Source organism: Malaya genurostris, chromosome 2 (genome assembly GCF_030247185.1).
Source record: "Malaya genurostris strain Urasoe2022 chromosome 2, Malgen_1.1, whole genome shotgun sequence".
Lineage (NCBI taxonomy): Eukaryota > Metazoa > Arthropoda > Insecta > Diptera > Culicidae > Malaya > Malaya genurostris.
The window spans coordinates 69,591,909-69,614,215 of record NC_080571.1 but is presented as its reverse complement, the minus strand read 5'-3'; the positions used below and the strand labels follow the sequence as shown (position 1 = coordinate 69,614,215).

Here is a 22,307-nt window from a genome sequence, read left to right as displayed (position 1 = left end):
GTGGTTGCAGGAACATCTGGCGTTCAGGGCGAAGGATCTGTAGTTGCTATCCAGCCCGACCTTAATCCGATGAGTTGCTCGGTATGGCGTTCAGTTTGTGCTCAATGCTTAAGTTATTAGTTCCTATAATGTCAAGTTCAAGTGCAATATATTTAGTAACGTTGCATTTAAAATAATTGACTTTTTTAGAATGGTGATAAAAAGACGACAAATAAATTTCCCATAGAAGATAATTATTAAAGCTTATTTGTAAAATAAATCCTTTGCTCTTGCGAGCGGCCTTTCGGCAGTTAACCGGACCATTCGTCATGGTGGACGTAAATATGCGTGTAGGCATGTTTTCGTTTTCTTTCTTCGTTGAAGTAGATCTCACGCTTCAGGTTGGAGCAGAAATTCTCGACGCAGACAGGGGTCGTTGGGTGGGTACGACATCGATGTTCAGCAGCTCCATGTCCTCTAACGTTCGCTTCGAGTAATTGGCCGACGCCAGATCGGGCCAGAACACCGCGTCTTCGCTCTTATGGTATTATTTGATGAACGACGAAACTTCCGGCAAGCATTTCGTTCTATAACTTTTCATGTTCACGGAGAGTATGGAGCGAAAGAAGAGCGGTTTTGACATCCTCTTCTAGCTGATTATCAGTCACTGCAGGACCTTTTGGGGGAACTTGGTGTGTGAAATGAAATTCCTCTCGGAACTCACATCCTTCGTGGGGGAAGTAAAATACGAAGTGCTCCGCCAGTTGTGGGCATCCAGAGTGAGATAGGTTTCGTCGTCCATCACCACCGCAACGCCGGGAAAATCGAGTTGACCATCTTATTCAGCCGCTGCCACTGCGTCATTGCCTGCGGCTCCGAAACCATTGACTTCCGCTTCCTGACAAATATGATCATGCTCGTCAGGTACATTTTCACTGTTTGGCTGGTTGCACCGACCTCCTGGTCAAACACACTTAGCGAAGTAGCCATTTCTCCCTCGGTCTTCCTTTTCGGCATTATTCTCGCTCAGGGTCGTCAGCCGTCCGAAATCGTGCTGTACCTCGATACTTGTTGTCTTATAGTGTCGATGTCTGTTTTCGACGCAGCGGGATGCCGTTCTTTGAACGCGCACACTTCTAAACAGAGTTGCTTCACTGTTTTTGCAATTACGGCTAGAGTTCGACTGATCGAGTTGTCAAATTTTGTCTGATGACTCATGGGTTACTATGATTAATGCTGCATGGGTCGTTTCGTCAGTGTGGATGAAGGTAAACTCATGAAAAATCGACAATTTGGTCCATTTTTTTTTAAATGCAAAGGTTAAACCAAAAAAATTGTTTTCTAAGAACACTCGACACTAGAAAAATTCGGTACTAACATGTTACTGGGACAAAATCTTTGAAAACCTGCGCAAATTGAACTCAGTTAAACTAATTAACTATTGAACTTTCAGAACGCATCCAAAGTTTTTAGTACATATACAAACTTTGTTCCTTCTGCACATTCAAAACACTCAGGCGTTATATTTGCCATCAGTTCATGTCTCATCTCAACGGATTCTTGCAGATTACTAATTATGTTATTAACACTGAAGCTGAGACTTTTTCTACGAACAATTAGAGCAAAATTTCAATCATGATAATTTTTTTATACTTTCTTTCATCATTAAAATGACGCAAATTCCTTTATTGACCTGAATGTTTCCTTCTGGGTGTATTTAGGCACTTCAATGAGTGCAATAAAGCTAGAGATAATTTACTCTGGATTAAACTATGTTTTTTCCTAAGATATAGTAAAAATAAATTGTCTTACCAGCATAAAATTTCCCTAACTTAAAATACGCAATAATAATACGTGAAAGCAAAAAAATTTATTCATAACTGCAAATGCACGTGTTTCATGATCAAGACAGCCAAATATGTTTGATGTAACATGGATCTATCAATTGATGAATAGGAAATGACAGCTTAACTGACGTCGCTAGGAATCTTAGCTCCACTGGACTGTCCAACGAATTGCAGGTTAGTGCTGCAGCGACAATAATCAATCTAAAATAAGTTATTCGGATTTACACTGATTTTTTTCCCTCTATCACCACCCGATACTATATGAAATATGGAAAATCAGCGCGCACAAGCTGGCATCGCTGGGCATTACAAAAGTCAGATGAAGAAAAATGGTCTTTCCGATTCTTTAAATTAGAATTATAACGCTCCTAACTTCCCTACTTCCAAAGACATCATATTAACAAGATATCTAGCTCTCACATTTCCCGAACAAATCATTGGCAACATCCTGTTCTTGCGAATCTCGCGACCCCCTGTCGCGACGCCATCTTGCAACGTTAACAAACAATCAGTAATGCAATTGTTTTACGGTTTACCTCGTTTAGTGCACGAAAATTAGTGATTTTTGGGTCGACTCTCTTACAATAGCTTGCCGGTTATTGTAAGAGAGTGCTCACATACCGGTGTCAGATGGCGGATCTCGTACATAGAAGTAGGGGAGAGAAATGTAAAATTCGTGCGCGCCAAAATAGCAGCACTGCGCATCCATACAATTGACATGATATGTTGAATACGATTCCATGCGATGGCGTTGCTGAACTGAAGATTGATTTCGATCCAAGCAGACAGGGTCTGCTATTTCGTTATGTTTCTATTCATTATCACTTTTAGATGCAGATTTTCAATCCAAATATTTCACCATCCGATACAATTTTTCTGCAGAATAATACAGGTGCCAATCTTGCCCTATCCTGGACGGGAGATTAAATTTAAGAAAACAAGCAGTCATTTTTATCGAATATACCATTTTAATTCATCTTCTATTTCCGAGCTGGCACGCGAACACATCGTGAGGAAAAAAATAACGTCGTTGCATTTGTTGCTGATTTTAAACAGCATTACGTTTTATTTGCATGCATAATTTTACTCCTAAGTAGGGCTACTCTGCTAGCTACATAATTATAGAAAGTTAGTGCATCTTTCAAGGCTCATTGGCATTAACAAACGGGATTGAGAAGACGTGCAAAACACTAAAAATCAGTAAAAGCTTTTTCGATCTAGATAACATCCATGCTCGATTAATGAAGTAAGCATGTCCATGTTTGAATTTTTAACTCCTAATACACTGTATAGTATTTATCTATTGAAGCAGATGTAAAAACACAGACTAACAGACAGGGCACTCAAATTAAATTCTTTAATCATTTGAACGATCATTTCGAATATTCCTTTAGTTGGGACAGTACTCGCATATGTCATGATGGCGCCACGTTACCCTACCAAAAACAATCAGTCTGTCATCTGGACTGTGTTTATTTTTTTTTAATTTACCTACAGAGTTGCCATTCATACAGAACTATCTGTAATATACTGATTTTTATACGTCCATGCAGATTTCATGCAGGATACAGATTTAATACATATTGCCAAAACTAAATACAGATTTCTGCCTGCTTCTCATCCTACAACGCAATACAAAATCTAACCCATGTTCTGTTACGATATTTACTTGCTTCTGGCCAGCCGCCAGTGTGCCGGGTGAAAATCATCAATACATTAAAAAATAGCTTAGATGACTACAAGCTCATTTTTCATCGGGCCCGATAATGAACGTTTTTAACATTCCGTGCCAAAAATTAACTAAAATGAATAAACATTACAGCTATGCATATACCACAAACCAATAATTAGTTTTACCTACCTGAGAAGTCATTTTTATGAACAACGTCGAGAAAAATGAATTGTTCCTTTCAAACATCGCTAAAAAAGTTAAATATAAAAACGTAATTCCATAATTCATTGCGACGATTTTTTTTCAAATATTATACAAAGCTTGATGAAATGTGGCATCCCTGCGAACAGCTGATCTTTGTTGACAAACGGGGGGAAGCCAATTAGTAAAAAAACGTTTACTTAACACAAGGGGTATACCGATACTAAACAGTTAGCGCAGTTCCATATAGGTGGAAGTAGTGTCCCTCGAAAATTTACTGATTTACATTTACTCATAGTGTCATGTCTGTTAGTCTGTGGTAAAAAGTCAAAATAATTATTCATAACATAATTGATGTTTTCTCTCAATTGGAATCAATTGGAAAATTAGTAGACAGGAGGACATGGAACATGTTAGAGTTACAATAATAATCACCCCAAAATAAATAAATTTGATAACGATCATTGAGTCATCTAATTTTTATACTTATCTCACACGTCAGTTATCTGTGATAATACATAGGCTTGGAATTAGATTTGATTCAATCTGTTCGTGGGAAGTTTAGAGCAAATAGCTAGTTTAAGTAGAAAAAGTATGAATTACTGATTGAAGAGATCTGTTTGTTATGGTTATTTCAGATATTGATAGATGTAAACAAAATTCACCTGATGTAAACAGTAGAAAAACTGCGTTGCTAACATAATTATACGAAGTCATTATCGTGATAATTTTGTTCCATCAATAGTCTAGCATCTTAACGAGTACACAAAGACTGGAGAGACTAGACCTATGACAATTTTTCAATCAACCTATTGATGCTCTGCGACACAAAAGTTTTGATCATCGAGAGCTTTACAAGTAGCATAGCGTGTCCTCTCATGCTGCGATCGTCGAGAGAACTTCAACCCGTTCGGCGAGGGTACTCCCACCGAACTTTGGATAGCCGACTATCGGGAACGCGGGAAATCCGCGAGTGCACTGAAATACGTTACGCTCAGCGACGGTGCAACCAGTCATAGTTCGTACGCGATCGTGTGAAAACGTTAAGCTTTGGCAAGCTGTGCTTATGCGCACGAGAAACGCTTGGAGCCCTCTGCTCTAACTAGTGGGACCTTAAAACGGCTGTCATCTTCGCAGTTGGGAAACAGTAATCGTTTGAATCTGACGACGGAAGCATCCCCGTGTCCTGTCACTGTTAGGATTGTGATGGTAGTGATTGGTTACATTTGAAATGTTCAGCGAAGAGCTCAACATCTACGGAGCTTACAGATGGTATTTCTGATTTGCGACACCTCGTGATTTCGCTACTGCTGTAGACAACCTGGATCGTAGCTGTATAGTAGCATAATGTTGCTGGTCGTTTACGTGTTCAGTGCCGCATAATATTGAAATTGAATTGTTTCATACACGTACTCGACGTTGGTGGGACGGCTGGCATGTGGTTTGATTGAGTGATTTGGGCTGGTATTGTGAAGTACTAGGAATAGTGCAGCTGCTCGGGGACGTTGGCTGGATGTTTTTGTGACTTGATTGAGGCGGTGAGTTCGAATGATTGTTCAAGAATTTTATTCATTCACTGTTTATTTTTATTTCTGGCAATTCAAAATAAAACAGCGCTTGCAAGTTTGCAAAAAAAAGTGATTACCCAATTATAAATCTGTGAATCAGAAAAGCATAGCTTCAGGAATTTGTTCAATTTTAAATCGATGAAAAGGTGAAATTTTTAGATTCGATCGATCTCTTCCCAGAATTACAAGTGAATATAGAACATATGGAACAATAATGAAGATAGTAATTTTGAGTTAGAGATGGTGAAAATGAAAATCGTTTGCTGTGATTTAAAAATGTGAAATTTCGTTACAAATGAAATATTATTGATGTGAATGTACACGAAGCTGAAGGAATGTATCACGGCGAACATGATTTAATAAAGATTTTCTGTACTCGGGACAATTCAACGAAACTGTAGGTAGTTCAAATACAGTGATTCTGGATGACGCATAGATGACGTAGTAGTAGAACAAAATCGAAGATAAAAAAAAAGATTCATCCGATTAAGTTTTGAATGGAATGAAGAAATGAGATGGGCTCTCTACTTTAGGGTTATTCTTATAACAGAGGTGCAATACAATAAACCCTTCTAATGTGTTGAAAATATTATTATTTACACGAACATGTTCCTCAATTATACGGATTTTATCGATTTTTTTGTAATTTATTGCAAATCTAGGTTCGTTTTGACTGGCGAAGAACGAGTTAATACAAATGACGTTGCCCGCGTTGAGAAGCGATAAAGCAGTAAACGGTTCATATGAGTTCGATAGCCATCGACATAATTTCACTTTTGTTTACGTTTCATATTCGACTCATCAGTGTATCAGCAGTTCAAGTTGATCCTCTAGGGCGATTTAGCAGTTGAACATAATCCGCTAGGGAGACGTAAAATTCAAGTCTACTTTAGTGACACTTTTTCGAGTTACACCGAAGGGCACGTAAAACAGTCATTAACTTAACTAATATTTTTAATCAATTTGTCCAAAAAAATATAAAAAATAGACGAACCAAAAGATAAGAAATAACGTACCCCCACTGAAATGTATTATATGACCTTTAACTCATTCATCTCTTCCCGACGAATGATGGAGTTAAAAAAATTGCGGGTGAGTAATGACAGAGCCATAACTGGATAACGTGAATACGAATAAAACTGACATGTTTCTTATACACTTTCGAAAAACTATAATTGGAAGTATTTGTGGTGTGAATTTTGCAACTGTTAATGTTCCATTTGCAGAATTGAACAATAGTACTATATTAACACATAACACATGGATCAATAAGTCCCGAGACTAACAATGGAAACAACATTTTTTTGCAATTTATTTTTATTCATCAACATAATCACCTTTTAGGGTGATACAATGGTTCCAACGTTTTTTTTCGATAAACTGCTTTCTGAATCATCGACTCGTTGCTGTTTTTGTTCCATCGAAAGCAATCGCGGTACCCACTTGGAAAAAACCTTTTTCATGCTCAATTTTTCATGAAGGATAGTAAATACACTTCCATATGATATCTGTGTCATCTCAGCAATCTCACGGAGCTTCACTTTACGATCTTTCATTATAATTTTTGTCACTTCACTCACATTTTCCGGTGTAACGGCTTCCACAGGTCTACCCGAGCGTTCCGCGTCATTTGTGTCGGTACGACCACGTTTAAACTTGGCGAACCACCGACAAATCGTTGCTTTTGATGGACAAGAGTCCGGATAACATTTTTCAATCCATTGTTTCGCTTGCACGGTGTTTTTACCCATTAAAAAACAATGTTTTATCAAAACACGAAACTCGGTTTTTTCCATTTTTTAAACAAACTACAAAACGACTTTACTCCAACCTCGATAACTCAGCTGTTTCTGGTCGGATCGACTTAAAATTTTGACCCGTTTCAAGCAAAGGTTAGTACTCTAGAAAGACGTTATTACTGGTTTACTACGAGCGCCATCTCTGCTTTAGTCTCGGGACTTATTGATCCATGTGTGACATTCACTGACAGCCAAGATACAAAGAAAAAAAGCGATGTACAATATCTATCTCGAAAAATCTATGTAGGGAGAACTGGTTTTAGCAAAACAAAAAAAAAAGGTTACTCCATCTGGTTTAACCCTATGGAACCAAATACCAAAACTGACAATCGATATTTATCTGTATGAAAATTAAATTATCGGTATTTTTAGAGAGCATATATGTATTCCTGTATTGAGTACAAAAATCGGTATAAATGCCAATAAATCGGTATAGTTGGCAGCGCTGAATGAGATGTCGCCCAATACAGTCTCTTGTGCAACGTAGTAATTAATGTTAAAGTATTACCAATGTTATGAATTTTTAGACTCTAGCGCTAAAAATTTTGACAGGAACTTTTTACTCAAACACTAATATTAATACAAATGCCATATGCCATGCACATCAGAGATGCCAGGTTAAATTTTTAAGCAGCATTTTGAAAGTTTCTGCAGTGACCGCGGAAAAATTTATCGCATTTTATCGTGCAAAAGAGAAAGCTAAATGCTCTAAATGAGAAAGCTAAATGCTCTAAATGTAAATTTCAATGCAAAAGAGAAAGCTAAATGCTCTAAATGTAAATTTCAAAAATGTCCATTTAACATTTGATAATAAGTACAATTCTTAAATATCTGCGACGTTAATCAGAAATCTGTAAATTCAGGTGGCATAAGTGGCATCACTAGTTTTCATATACTGGACGGGATTTGTATGTGTGTACTGCGGGAAACGGACTGTACAAATATTTTTTTCGCAGGAGTGTAATCAAGTATAAAATGCGCAATATTGTATCCGTTCTAGATCTGGACCCTGAACAATATTACAAAATATTGGTGCAGATCTCTTGTGTCCATAAAACTTTTGACACAAAATACTTTTTTTGATAAATTGGTTACTTACTTTTTCATTCAGGCATGTAGTTCTTTACGCAGAAAAAAAGTTGTAAAAATGAATAAAATCCGGATTATTTATTTATATAGTGACAATTACAAATTTGATTTGATTCGAGCAATCTTGTTCTGAATCAACTAACATTTGTTTGGAAAAACCATATTGTAGTAACTATTCTTTTGATTTGATGAGCAACTAATCGTTTTGCTGTTTTAAAAAACCGGGCTTTTTCTGCGTGTATAGTGTTCATATTTATATGAAGATCTCGTCATAAATCTTCTAATATACAGGGCTAAATATACGTCAGCATAAATGAAATATCGAATATTCTATGATTTTTTAATTTAAAAACATTGTATTATAATTTCAAATTTCGCAGATATTTTACCTTCCAAGGTGTCAACAATTAGATTTTTTCCTCTCCATCATCTTCGCCAGTCGGCGTGAAATTGTTGGTCTACGTTTCAAACCAGCTTTCTAACACCAACCGGTAAGAAATGCAAAAAAAGCAATGAGTTACACAATCGAAAAATCCGCTCTACGCAAGATCAATTAACCTTCTCCGGTCGTTTCGCGAATATCATGATGTGAAAACCTGTTTCCAATAAGGCGTAAAAAAAACCATATGGAAACAGTTAGTTTGTTTTTATTGTCAAATGAATGTCATCTTGCATTTGCATTGCTTTATCCGTGTCGGAGAGTTGCTACGTTTATCATTGCCGCTCGAGTTGTATTCAAATTAGTGGGATATCACGTTCTACTGTTTAGATCTGTACTACTCGTGTTTAATATTTTAGTAATTTGTGATTCATTCATTCGCGAAATACGAATGGCATCGTCATTCAATAAGGTCGGACTGGAAAGTGTTTTTGTTTGGTCATTCGATTGTCCTTCAATGAAATATCTTAATAACAGAATCGAACATAAGTCTTGTTGACAAGGTACAACCTTTTAGATATGTTTTTCGTAAGACACCGAAAAAAATCTTCTGAATTTCTGTTCTTACAAAATAAAATCAGAAATTTCACGCATTTGTTGATTAGAAATCAAACAATCTTCTTTCTCTTTCTTCTCACCGAAATTATCCAAACTCCCAGCAAATCATTTTCAAAGTTTCCTGAGCAGCAATTATCACTATTTTGGGTGCTGCATTTACGTCACGCTAAGTTCACATGTGACTTAGACGACATTGGGTATATACGCGTTTTTCACACTTGTGGAAATCATGTGAGAAGTGTTTCAATCGTTGCAGTTATTATCATCACGGAACGACGTGAAACGTTTTCCGAAATTACGGCGAACGGTCTAGTAGATGACATTAGTAGGCACCTTACTTTCAACGTATAGTGAATTTGATATTTACACATGTTTTTCAAAACAATATTCCTGAAAATTTCCTTTACACGGAAAATCACGGGATCGCCAAAGCACTAAAATATTATCGGTATGTTTTAATTTGATTAATTTGAATTTGGTAATTAATTAGATTTATTCAAATTTGGTATTTGATTGATTTAGATTTGGTATTGTTGGTCAATCGATTGTTGTTTTTGACTAAAGTGGCAATTTGGAATCATCAAGCTGGCAGGATAGCAGTGACATTCACACCAATCGAGCAATGCCATTTATAACAAACGGGTTGTGAATTGCTACAGTTTAGCAAATGGAAAATAAAATGCTTCAATGAGGTGTCTTTGCTAGAACTGATCAGCTGCACTCTCATAGCAGTTAACTTGTTGTTTCAACCAAATATTCAGTTATTTTAACTAAAATGTCTATTGAAATAAATACATTTTTACTGTTAGTCCCTCCGATTTATAGTTTAATTGTCGTGAATAAAGATTTTATAGTTTCATGACATTAACAGTCCAGAATTACACCACACGTAGAAAAAAATTCAACAGTTTATATTGTAGAAATATCTATTCAGCACAATGAAAACGTGCTGTTTTGTATACTGTTATTTACATGGAACTGCAAGTATGTAACTGACATAAATGACGTTCAATTGTCACTTGGTTTTCCGTTCACTGAACGATCGTTTCGTTATTCAAATCTCTTTTTGCCTTTCTCTATAGAAAGGCAATAGGATTACTGGAAAAACCAACTTTCAAACGGAGTGTCGGAGACTCAGCGTGCATTTTTCAAAGTTTTTCGACGTAGACGTTTGACGCCCATCTGGGTGCATTTAGCAAATTTCTCAAAATGAAAGTGTAACGAAATTACTTCAGATTTGCTTTTTTAATAACTTTTTCCCTGTTTGAGTATTTTCCATAATTCTTTCTTGAAACGAATGGAAGAAGGTGTAAGATTGTTGTTAATACCATTTTTATTACGCAAACATTGTTTAAATAGTGAAAGAATAGGTCCAAACACGAAACAAGAAAATCAACCGAATCTATAAATAAACCCTGATACACATTTGCTAGCTTCAGTCTATGATAATCTATAAACGGAGACTTATCGAGTGCGTAGGACTCCATGTACGTCAGGACAACGGAACTACACCTGGCATTTTGCCACTGGTGCTTCAGTTAATGGCGAATATGAGGTTCCGTTTTTCAATCCGAAACACAGAAAAACAACAACTAGTTCTTCTTTCAGCATATCTACTGTTGGACGTTCGCAGTGTGAGTTTCGTTGCGAACAAGAGCGACTGCATCATCCAGCTGCTGGTCGTTTGCATTGGAGAAAAGGAAAACGAAAAGTGAATAACGGTGGGGATCACTATACAAAATCAACCGTTCTAATGGCTCTAAATGTTATCTAAGGAACTATTAATATTACTTCTTTGCTAATCGAAAGTAAAACTCATCAGTTTAGTGCAAATTTAGAATTATTTGAACTTAGGCTTTCAAATAGGCTAACAATATCAATTAAGGCCACCCGCTGGGTCTCTGTGACCTGTGGGTGTTTCCTGCGGACCCATTGAAACGTATAATCGTCATCTGGAAGACACTAGTGTTTCAAAATTCTGTGTAAATTTCAAATTTGCTATACATTGAAAACACTACTGCCACCGACCTGCCTTATATAGAAATATTCCAACAACAACAACAATTTTAACACTTATCACACGATTTCCCTAAGTGTTGAAGACAACTTTATTTCCATGTCGCATAAATCACACGAGAATTCGATCGGAATAAAACAAAAATAAACTTGTTATTTTAACCAACAGCAAAACAAACGGGGCTAGCACGTTTGGCATAAAGTCGTTTGGCATAATACCGTTTGGCATAACGCCATTTGGCATAATAGTTATTTGACATAATGGTTATTTGACATAATGGTCACTTGGCATAACAGATTAACATGCTGCTTAATGGAAATTGTTATTATTTACTGAAATTTTGTAATGCGGCTACACCTCTTCCTTTTTAAATGACCTGCTGTCCAACCTCGCTGCCGCTGCATAACTGAGGGATAGGTCATAGCTTTGGGTTATCCGGGCAAACGCCCGCAACTAGACAGAGATGATTTCTGCGGGGGCGCTGCCACCCCGAAGTGGCCGGCGCTTCCGACGCACTCGCGGCCTTCGGCCGTCTCGACCTGAATCATCTATGACGAACAGAAGATTGTGCTAGCACTAAGTGAGTTGCTTATATAAAATGACAGTGTGCTATTTACTACAGAATTTTAAAAATAAAACATAATAATGCTATTTCACGTAATATTATCGAAATATTCGGATTCACCCATTTCATTCGAGTTTTCCTTGCAAAACATCACTCGATCGAAAAATAAACGAAAATTTACATTAGATCAATATATTACGAATCCAATTATTATTATGACAAATGTCGTTATGGCAAATGACTGTTATGCCAAATAGCCATTATGCCAAACGGCGTTATGCCAAACGGTATTATGCCAAATGATCAAATTTCAACTAAAAGTTAAAATTATTAGCGATTCTGCTGGCAAACAATTTCTTACTCTTTTTTTTACTAAATTTGAAGGAAAATCTTGGTAAAACGATTCAGCAAGATTCATGCGATCGTGGAAACTAACTGTTAATTAATTTGTGGAGTTATATGCGAAACATAGAACTGTTTTGGTTTACCATAACTGACCCAAACACCGATCGGCAGAACTTTTTTTTGTGAATATATGAAAGAAGATTTGGGGTAAAACAGAATACAGTTGTTTGCGGTCGTTCTTATCAACAGCAATTCATTTACAGAACTTATGAAAATATCAGGAGTACCTTTTGACAAGTCGAGTTAATTTTTCAGAGTTTTACAGTCATTCTTCGAAGTAAAGTCAGCAAAAAGAGGAATCGTTTTTGATCATTTTTACCCACTGTGCGTTGGAACGTCGAGGTACTAGTTGTATGGGAGGTTTTCAGAGTTTTTGAATTGTTCTATTCTAAAATAAAGATTTCATTCCTATAAAATACTTGTACTTCGGGCAGAATAACATCAGATTTACTACTCATTTTTAGAAAACACTATTTTACTTTTACTTTGCATTGAAAAATCAGTAACAAACCGTGTCATCAAACTAAACGTACAGTTGTTCGATTAATTTTGACCAGTACAACTAAATCTTATCGTTGTTCAAAAACCGAATCAATCGATTGGTTCGCAAATCTGTCGAAGTTAGGGGAAAAAGGACTGATAAACCTAAAGTTTTTTTTTCTTTTTAAATTTCTATGCTTTTTCGCACTTTCTAACGAAAAGTTTTATTGAATTTGCAATTATTAATTTTTTTCGTATGCATAGAACTGGTTATGGATCAAAATTTATTTGATCAGATTTGATTTGACTACAGAAATTTCCCGATGAAGCCAATAAACTCGTATTGTTACATTTGTTTGTTTGTGGTACATTTTCCTTATTTTACGTGAATACGTCTTACTTTACTATGGGATGCCTTTTAAAAATTCATTCTGTGCGAATGTCTTTTGTTGTATTTAACGCAGCAACACAGTGGCGTACCGAGGAAATTGCACGCCCGGGGCAGATTTGCCGCCAGGGGAGATTTGCGTCTCCATCGTTGGTTCAGTGAGTAAAAAAAAAAAAAAAACAAAGCTGAATTCCATTTCCGAAAAAATGATTTGGGCGAGCAAAAAAAAGGTCCCAAGGATTAGTTTTCCGCCCCCTTAAAAACGTAATGCACGGGGTGAGTGCCCCCTTCGACTGCCCCACCCTCCCCCTAGATACGCCACTTTAGCAACATAATTTATTCTCCATATCATCGAAAACATGTTCAGTAATTTAGTAGTATAAGACAACTACAAATAACTCAGAATTGAAATTTTCTAAAATGTTTGGTACGAATGAGCATTAATACATAGAAATATAGAATATTTTAAGTGATTGTTTTGTTCGCTATTAAAACAGAGACTAATTATATATGGTTATAAACCATGAGTATTTTTAATTGAATAATATAAGGAAGGCACATTTATGCATGTTGTTTAAGGCGGTTAATTGAGTTATTCGATTTACAATCAAAAAGGTCTTATAATAGATTTTCTCACCTATTGCAAAATTGTTTATTCTTTGTTACAGATCGAACGCTTGGCGTGATGGTAATACTTCGATTCCAACTATACATCATTTTGATCACGCTTGGCGAGTGAATATTGATAATTTATAACCTTAGAATTTTTGAAATCGAGAATAACGACTATAGGTTTATGGATATAGTCGATATTTGGATAACGACTTTAGGTTTATAGATATTCTTTAGGTTTATGGATGGAGCATGTCAGTTTTATTCATATTCACGTCATCCGGTAATGTCTCTTACATTGGCCTTCCGTCTTTTTCTTTCTAGAAACTCATACCCAGAAAGTTCATAGGAATACTCTAAAATTCAACAAACAATGAACAACATGAGTTTAGAACACTTTTAAGAACACAGCATTTCTCGAATGCAAGTTATTCATAATCGAAACACGAAAACAATGTTGTAACATAATGATTTATCTGTAATTATATTCCACTGGAGCTGCGTCTTCGTTCAATGTTTTACTAATCATTTCAATTAATTCTATTAGAACCATTTTACAGTTAACTTCACGGCTTTAATATTAATCAATATCATTTTATCTTTTTTTTGCATTTTTATGCACATACGGTAGAGTACTCATTATTACCCTCCCGGCGAAGACCGATGCCGAGAGCATGGAGAGTCGATGGAGGTCAGCCACAAGTTAGAGTCATTAGACGACTGTCAACCGTCAACCGATAGCATTTTATATCATCTCATCAGCTAGAATCTCAAATGCGAGAAAACTTAGTCGACTCACAGTTTATTCCGGAATCGGTCTCTTAGAAGTTCTGTACATTATTTTCTAGTTGTCGTCGTTGTCGTTGTACGACGAGTTATGAAAAGTAGACGGGCTTTCGAGTTCCATCTCATCTAGGAATGGCTCGTTTAATTAGTCGAATAATTAGATTGCATTGCAATATATCACGGCATCATGCGATCCTGACGATTAATTTACAACCATCACTGTTATCTACCTATTAGTTTTGTTTGTTTTCATCGCGAAACTTTTTATGTCGAAATAAAACTTGACAATTGTTCGACACTATTCTTTAGTCGATGAAAATACATTTGAGAAATAATATAGAACTGCTGCGCTTCACTAATTTCCACCATTGAGACGAAGTAACACCTCATTCTCTTCAGTGCTTAAAGACAACTTAACAAGAATTGAACTGAAAACTGTCGTTTTCTTCAGAAATCGGCATTCCACCGGCCGGTGTCTGGTATGTGGATTACGCAAACGATTGAAAGAATACAACACGGGAAATATTTCTAAACACAGCTGGCAATTCAGCGGGTACTTTCTTGTTTGTTTTATAGAGCACGGAAGCGACTAGTCAAACCGGTTAGGTGTCTGCATTTCGCTATATGGAAATGCCCGCAGTTCTCCGGGGGTTTTTTGAATTGCATTTACCTACTTCGCGAAACGGTTTTGCAGAACATTTTCTATCGAACTATTTATTTTATTATTGAACTGATTATAACTAATGTTACTTTGTTAAATTTTGTTAATTACCAATGCAGCAGTGTAATAAATGTTAATGCCACTTTAGTAACTAATTTAAAAACTATCGTGATGAAACTTAATGTGATGTGATGGAACTGATAAAAAAAATGCACGGTGACATCATGTTCTAAGCATATAAACTATTACTAAATGTAAAACACACGAAATTCTTGCAAATTGCACTTAGCTCGTAAAATGAGTTTAATAACCAGTGGCGGATTTAGGCTTACTACCGCACTATGTCCTATCTGATGAAACGCTCTTTTTCCATAGACGAAATTCTACTTCTTTGGATTTGGATTATAGTTATCTAGATATAATTTTCTTTGATTGAAGTATAACTATAAAGTGATATAGATAAATATTCAATAACCTCTTTTCTCTGAAATTTTAGTATTTTAGAACGTTGTTTGTAACCCGGAATGTCTTATTCGATCGCGGTATTCAACTGTCTAGTTTTGAATGTCGGGGCTGTTCCAGGCTGTTGTACTCTAAGAAAAATTTTTTAGATGCTTTAGAAAATAACTATCAACAGCAACAAATTTTAGCTTGTGTCAAATTTCAAAAAAGCAAATAATTAAAATTATAGTGAACATATTGCACTCTATGAGTTAAATGCTACTAAAATTTCAAAATTTCTGCAAGAATATCGAAATATATTCGAATTATCATAGTAGATGTAAAATTATTTCCTTTGAATTGTAACTGGCACAAAATTCAATCACTTGTCTTTGAAAAATACTTAGTTGAAAAGCATAATTTCTCGATAAGTGCTGAATACTTTTAATATTATAAAATGTCCGTGAAAAAACTTTCTTCTGGAAAATACAGCTGTTACAGTTACAGCTATTTGAGCACAAAATTTTGTTTGTTGATTATGAAAACCAATAACATATGCAACATTTTAGCATTAAACAGACACAAAAATCGCGTGAAGAAGGTACTTTAATATCGATTTCTTTGGAAAATTTAAGTAGAAATTCTAGTAAAATTTAACATTTTTAAACAATTTTTTCTTCATTCTATGACAAAAATAGTTGTTTATGCATTTGCAAAGTTTCATATAATTCGAAAGAGAACTTGAGTTCCAGGAAGCATTACAATGAAAAGGTATGTAAATGTTAATGTAACTAAAAATAGTATAAAATATTCGAATATCGACGAAATATTTCACAAACATGTTCGTAGATACTAATACTACAAAACAATAACACTTATTGTAAAATCGGTTACCCCGTGAAAAGGTGGGGGGGCGGGGGGATGACTTCAGAAATTTTTACTTCATTCTTAGCAGAAATGGCTTATTTGTTTCATTTTCAACTATGTGACAGTTTTATCTGATCAAATCCGAAAAACAGATGATGGAACTAGGTTTTACGCACACATTATTGACATTACCTATACGCTTGCAAGGTGTCTTTCCCCTTAATTTTCCAAATATACAGATTTTAATTTTAATACTTGTTTTCCCTGTTCTGGCCTAATATAGAGACATTAAAAAAAATTTAATCGTTGATATATCACGAAATTTTCAGGATTCTTGGTTGCTTATGAATATCAAACTAAATAACTGTTGTACTTTCAGAACGCCCCCAAAGTTTGTAGTACATGTACAAACTTTGTGAATTCTGCACATGCAATACACTAATGGGCCTTATTTAACAGTTGCAGTTGCTCCCCCCTCTCGACAGATTTTTGTGGATCCTATATATAAATTATGTAACTAACATTGAAACCTGAAATCTGAATTAAAGTAAATTGACGTTTTTTTACGAACAATGAGAGAAAAATTTTACCAAAGTTTCATTTATGATAATTTTTTATACTTTTTTCTGTCATCAAAAATGATGAAACTTCCTTTTTTATTAGGGATATTTTCTCCTGGATGTATTTGGTCACTTCAATGAGGATAATAAAAATAGAGATAATTTAGCTACTTTGCATTAAACTGCATTTTTCGTATTAAATAAATTATTCGTTATATATTTGTTATTATTTATTCGTTTAAATCATTATTAATTCGTTCAAACAAGAAAAAAAATTTCTTACATAAATTACGCAATAAATGATACAACTTGTAATACAATACTGATACAACATGTAATCAATGATTAATAAGTTATACGGAATTATACTGATTTTTTTCGCTTCCACTACCGCGATACTAGATGGAATACGCGTGCATTATCTGGCTTCGATTTTGACTTAAATGATTATTTTTAATTCCAATGTGCATATTTCAACAGCTGGGGTAACTATTATTACTCTTTTGTAGACAGTGCTTAAAAGGGCGGATTTGTTGAATTTTTTCAATCGTTGTTCATTTTAGAATTAATTTTGCTACAATGCAATCGACCAGCAGCGGGATACTTAGGGTGAAGTGTTATAATGTGCCCCCACCCCCCTTTAAGAAAACAATAAGATATTGCTGAATGTATTAATATATTTGCTTTTGATAATGTGCGTATTATTTCATTGAAATACTCCTGAGGAACATAATTTCCAATGATTCCGATAAAAGTCATGAGAATGATAAACACATTTATGAAAACGACCACATTCTCAGTTTTCTCGCTTTCCACAGCCATATGACACCGGTATATTATCACCAGCATACTGTTGAATCGAGGATGGGACATAATGTCCGTAAAATTGGACTTTTTTTCGAGATTATTAGTATATCAAAGAAATGGCTTTGTTTCTCTGCATGTTTGTACCGTAAATAGAGACATTAGTACTGCTAAAAGTTAGACCATTAGACGTTTTATGCGAAAAAAAAAATGCTTATTTAGTCGAAACAAAACCTTACATCGAAATGTTGATACCAAACATTTCATATAACTTTGATTTTGAATTATTTGTAGTTGTGCCATACAATAGCAAATTTTGTAATAAATTGATGATCATATTTCCAGTTGCATGTAGCAAAAACTATGTTGATACGTTAGATACAACAAGAGATATTCACGGTCAAATACTTATCACTTTCCCAGAGGATAAATTTTGCAAAGGCGTCCCATAGTAAAGTTAGACGTATTCACGTCAAAAGAATTCCTAGACTTCTATTATTCGTATAAGGAGTGTATCGATAAGTAGTTAGCAACATTCAAACAGTTATTACTCTGAAATGGCTTAATTTTTCGCAGCGTGTTTTGCGTTGACATGTTTGTTTACATGCTACAGCTGCGCATTTGATTGGTTTCGGTACGGTTTATCGTTTCAATGATGAGTCGAATTGATCCGGAAACGCGAAAGAAAATTCTGCACACTTGGTGCTCAGAAAGTGGTGTCACGTACAACGAAATTGCAAAACGGGTGAAAGTGCACCACACCAGTGTCAAAAATATTATCGAGAAGTTCGGTAAAATCCTTTCCATGAAGGATTTGCCACGATCCGGTAGGAAAACGGGTCCCAGCCAGCCCGGCCGGGACTTAAAAGTGGTTGAGTACATCAGGAAAATCCCATCGGCGTCGACGCGGGGTTTGGCCAAGCAGTTCAACACCAGCATCGGGATGATTCAACGGATCAAAGTTCGGAACTCCCTGAAAACGTACAAGAAACAGAAGGTGCCGAAAAAGTCCCTGGTACAGCAAGTTCAGGCCAAAACAAGAGCGCGAAAACTGTATAACCGGATTCTACAGAATAAAGACGGATACATCCTGATCGACGACGAAACCTACGCCAAGGAAGACTTTCGAGCGCTGCCCGGACCGCAGTATTATACGAAATCGGTGTACCAGGAGCTGGACGACGACCATGGTGGCGATGGAAAAGTTTGGGCAGAAGGTGTTGGTCTGGCAAGCAATTTGTACCTGTGGTTTGCGGTCGTCGATTTTCTTCACGAAGGGCACAAGTAATGCCAAGGTGTACGAGGAAGAAAAGAATGCTGCCACTGTACAGAATGCATAAGGCTCCTCCTCTCTTCTGGCCGGATTTGGCTTCAGCTCACTACGCCAACTCCGTTCTACAGTGGTTGTCAAAAAATAATGTACAATTCGTGGAAAAGGACATCAACCCACCGAACTGCCCGAATCTTCGGCCAATGGAAAGGTATTGGGCAATTGTCAAGCGGTACTTTCGGAAGGAAGGTACAGTGTCCCAAAACAGGCAGGAGTTAAAAAAAAAACTGGACAGCTGCCACCAGGAAAATCACAAAAGTAACTGTGCAGAATTTAATGATGAATGTCAAGTCCAAAGTGCGAGCTTTTCACAGAAACTAGGGTTTTATTCAATATAATCAGTAAAATGCATAAAAATGTAATTTTTCTACAATATATCGAAAACTGATGCAAAATATGTTTTTTTTTCGCTTTTTTATTCAATAATCAATGTTGCTAACTACTTTTCGATACACTCCTTAGTATAAATTTTTGAAATCAAAACTAGTTGGTTGAGGCGGAATAATTCAAATTTAGTGTGCTGGAATGACTCGATATTTAATTTCAAAGTTACCATATAAATAATCAAATCGTGAATAATTTCAATATCTGAAAAGTAAAAAGTTGTAGTGATTTCTGATTCTGCATTAAAGTGCATTCGAAAACTGAGATCTTTTTAAGTTTTTATTTCGCCCACTTGGTTTGTAAAAAGTAGCACCGCGAAAGCTTTCACGAATATAGTATTCAGTGACTAATGACGATTTTTCGTCAAGGAGCGTATATCATTTATTCTCTCTAAAGTTCTGGTGTTTTGTCAAGTTTCGCACTGTCGTTCGTCGTCCCAGTTTTCGCTAACGTTATTTATTTTTACTTTTGCTTTAAACTTTATTCACAACTGTGCTCAAATCATTGACCACATAATCTATTATCTATTGTCCCACTTCCCTTCTCGATCATGGTCGATGGTGGTCAATTCATGCAAACTTGATTTTGTTTCCATCAAGCATAGCGGAACAGGTTTGTTGTTATTATTACGTCGTACCTAATGATGTTTTTGTCAGTGATTCGTCAACCGTGAGTGAATGATTATGATCGCTAAATCGGTTCGTCGAGGTAGCAGAAGACGAACACCAGTGTATTTTTTGTAAAAAAATAAATGCTTCCTTCTCCGAAGATTTGTTTACAAGGTTTCGATTCAAATCGGCAAATTATATAATACTTCATTTAAAAAACGACACAAGCAAAAAATCTTGTAGGGTGGTTGCACCAATAGTTGCCTACGAAATAGAAGTTGCTATTCGAATACTATTATTATCTTATCTATCTTTTGATGGGAGGAAATTTGAATTTTTTTATAAATGAAGCTTAATCAATTACTAGATGAACAGATATTTTTGAGATGTATGACAGCTTAGGAACAGATTTCGAAAATAGAGCCAGAAATGACACAAAAAGCTCATTCCCAGGAAGTATCGTTGTGTATCGAAATCAGATTACGCTGTTAGGGGATAAGAAGCTACTAAATTAATTAGCAGAGGATTTATTTGACGTAAACAACCCGTTTGAAACTTCACACGAAACCTAAAATGAACGTTTTGTGAACTTGAAGGTGAATTTTTACAAATACCGTGGACTTTTTCATTGCTTGGGTGGTTTCCCAAGCCGTTTATTATTCATTCGTGACCCGCAAAAAAATCTTGTTTCTGGTGGATCACAGCACTCGGCACGATTTTTTTTCTGTGCCGCTTTTGATCGGCAGCAAAGCTTGCTGATACGAAGCGTGTTAAGCAATTTCTTTAGCTTTTAACCTAAATTACGTTATGTCGTTTTCGTTTTTAAATTGCACTACACTGGTGTAGCGAAAGCTGCACTGAAACCGTTCGTTTTTACCAATTGCACTACACCAGTGCTACACTTTTTCTGCACCGATATCACTGGTGTAGCACTCATCAAAGGTCTGGTGTAGCTCTGTGCAATGGAATCGTTTATTGTAGTCAATGGTTACTGTTTATGTTTTCGTCACTTTCGTTCGTTTATTCATGCCTCAGTGTAGCACTGCACCGGTGTAGTGCAAATTAAAAACGAAAACGCCATTAGTTAACATTACAAAGTGTTGCCAGCATTTCACAACAATAACTTTACAAAGCATTCAGGTACCGGGGATAGAAATGTAGTCCACGATAGAAACTCCGAATAATAAAACTATTGTCGAATGTTCATAAACAAGATATATACGCAGAAAATATACTAAAAATTTCTCGAAAATAATGATTGACCAACATACATTAACAATAAACAGAACATTTTTCCAATACATTGATAGAAATGCCTCGGGAGCGCATATATTGATACACCACAGTAAACCTGCGCCACAGCATCTAATGAAAGTACGATCAAGTTTGGATGCTGCATTGCTCACGCTGTTAATCTTGTGAGGAACTCGATCCTTGTTTTATGCTTCGTTGTACCGTTTCAATGTCAATGACTGTGTCCATTCAAGGTAGAAAATATTAATAATCGTGATAAGTAACAAACACAAATTACGATGGACGTTTCATTATTCATTCCGTATTCGTTTATTTTGCCTTTTTCGAAAAATTGAAGAGAATTTTGAATTGAATGAGTGAAATTCCAAAGAAATGTTAAAGTATTCGCTTCACTTGGTTCTTCGGAAATGTTTACATTATTACTAAGGACATCTCTCAGTTGACTCATAACCAATACAGAAGTCTCTCAAAGAACTACTGGGTAATTGGACACAATCAGAGAAGTAAGAACAAAACTAGAAACGATAACTAAGGAAGCTGTACACATCACGGTTTGGCTACTTATCAATCAATATGAGTTGTTGATATGAAATTTTTGCTAGTTCATCACAGAATGTTGTCATTCAAGTTTTTAGTAAGAGATGTTTATTACTCTCTATTCGCCATGAGTCGTTCGGAACCTCGACTGACACGGAAGAATCCAATGCATATTTGAAACCTGTTTGAGTTGATGTTGCACACGCAGTTAAGGTAGACACAGCAATAGCGGATTAGGGCGCTAATTTATGTAATAAAGAAATATTGAGTATAAAATTTCTCTTGTTATGGCTAATATATATAAGATTTGGGATTTGATAACACACATAATTATATTTGTCTCGGTATTGAGATCCTTTTTTATGCGTGTCAGATTTTATTATTTACTTCTAAAAAAATTGAATATTACAGGTGACTTAATCCATCATCGATGTAATTCATAAAGACCCAATTCAT

At 35.8% G+C, this 22,307-nt stretch overlaps 1 protein-coding gene across 1 annotated transcript in view; it reads left to right on the top strand.

Moving 5' to 3' along the window:
* Nucleotides 1-4,722: 4,722 nt before the first annotated feature.
* The window catches only part of LOC131428287 (facilitated trehalose transporter Tret1-like), a 32,634-nt gene continuing 15,049 nt past the window's right edge, over nucleotides 4,723-22,307 (top strand). The window contains exon 1 of the mRNA XM_058592116.1: nucleotides 4,723-5,237. The gene's annotated coding sequence lies outside the window, so the exon portion shown is untranslated. The remainder of the gene's footprint in view (nucleotides 5,238-22,307) is intronic.